Raw genomic sequence first — 2,092 nt, 5'->3', positions numbered from 1 at the left:
CTTATAAAATAGGAAATGGTTTCAAATCACAACATGCTTCAATTTAGATCAAATGCAATGCAAGAATTCAAGCTTGGTTCAATCTTATGCTTCCTACTACTCAACTAGCATCAAAGTACTAATAACTTGGGCATTGATCCTAGTCTAGTGAATAGGCTAGCTAACAAGGAAATACTCATCATAGATCCCTAATGCAAATATTATACAATTCTACATGAAACATGCTAAACAAGATCCTAATATGCAATGCAAACTACATGAACACTCTTTCTTTTTTTTTTATGAAGATTTTTTCAAAATTTTTCAAATTTTTATGGTTTTTCTATGCCTTAGATGCTAATGCAAGTGCTAACATGATGATGATAAAAATTTGAAATAAGAACACAAAACACAACATCAAATGCTATCTCAAACCCTCCCCCAAACTTAAATCACACAGTCCCTTGTGTGAAAAAGTTGTGAGAGGATTCAAGATTTAAACACAACACAAAACACAATATGAAATGCAATGGTATAAACAATGGTAAGGTGATAGTGGTACCTTAGGGATTGTGGAAGAAGTTGTCCACATCCATCTGCATGCTATCATAGGAGTAGTTGGGGTCAGGCTGGTGGCTTGGAGAAGGACTTTGGGGCAGCTCGACAATGCCAATCGACCTTGACTCGGTCGAGTACGTGTCCGAGTGGGTGGGTCGAGCTGGACTGCGAGTGTCCAAATGATGGGCCTTCCTCTTCTATTCAGACTCCCTAACGTGCCTAACCATAAAAAAACTAAAGCAAAAATCAAAATACCAAAATTCCAAAGCAATATATACAGGGATACCTTAGGGACTTCCTCCCTAGTGAGCTTGTTTAAAGTCACTAAGCTTGACTTTGGTTTCCTTCTTAACTTTGGTTTAGATACCAAGGAGGTGATGAAATCCTCCCTGGAACCTCTTGGTCACTGTGAAGTTGATCCTTGATCACCTCACCCTTAGCACTCAAACCATATTTCTTCTTAAATTTGAGCCTAGGTCTTGCTTTCCTCAAAGACCTCTTGTTCAGTTTGACTTTGAGATCCTCAACCATACTAGACAGCTCTTGAACTGACCTCTTAAGCTCCTCAACAGAATCCTCTTGAAGTGGGAGCTCAGCCTTAGGGTCTCCTTCATCCTTGAAAACCTCATGATCAACTTTCTCCTTGATAGTGAAGGGTTGATCATCAATGGTAGGCAGGTTGGTTGGGTTATAGATGTTGAACTTCATGACTGTATCCTCAGCAATGTTCAAGGTCACAAGACCTTCCCTAACATCTATTACTGCTCCAACAGTGGCTAAAAATGGCCTCCCTAACAAGATTGGATCTTCAGGCTCCTTGTCCATCTCTATGACCACAAAATCAGTATGAACCCTTGCCTTCCCTATCTTGAGTGGGACATTCTCCAACCTTCCAACTACCTCTCTATTTGTCCCATCAGCTAGGCACACATGGAGTTTAGTGGATTTGAAATCAGTTCTCCCAAGCTTTTGAGCTAAGGAGTATGGCATCACACTTGTTGAAGCTCCCAAATCACAAAGGCATTGATTGTAGTGGAGGTAACTGATTGTGCAAGGCAAGTAGAATGGCCCTGGGTCCTTAAGCTTAAGTGGGATGATCACTCCTCCAAGGTTCTCAAGATCCTTCTCATCTTGAGCTTGAGCCTTCTTTACTGATAAATCAAGCAAAAAATCTCTATAGAGAGGGTATGGTTTATACTGTTCCAAAGCAGGTCCTCTCTCCTCTTCTTGGTAGGCAATGATGATCTCTTGAATAGCCATCACTTCTTCCTTTTTCTCAACCAAAGCTTCTTCCCTCAAAACCCTTTCTTCCTCATGTTGCTTAGCCAACATCTCCTTTTTCTCAATGATTTCCCTTAACTCCTTGATCCTCTGTGCTTTGAAACGCCCAGGGAATGGCAGTGGGGGCTTGTAAGCAGGAGGAATGTACTTAGCAGGCTTGACAGCTTCGGAGTCCCCAGCTCGATCGACCACTCGAGCATGCACTCGGTCGAGTGGCTGCTCGAGCTCCTGGTCGAGTTCTCCTGCGAGTTCCTGTTGCTTTGCACAGATGTCA

Source organism: Camelina sativa, chromosome 20 (genome assembly GCF_000633955.1).
Source record: "Camelina sativa cultivar DH55 chromosome 20, Cs, whole genome shotgun sequence".
Lineage (NCBI taxonomy): Eukaryota > Viridiplantae > Streptophyta > Magnoliopsida > Brassicales > Brassicaceae > Camelina > Camelina sativa.
The sequence above is the reverse complement of the archived record's forward strand: the minus strand, read 5'-3'. Positions refer to the sequence as shown.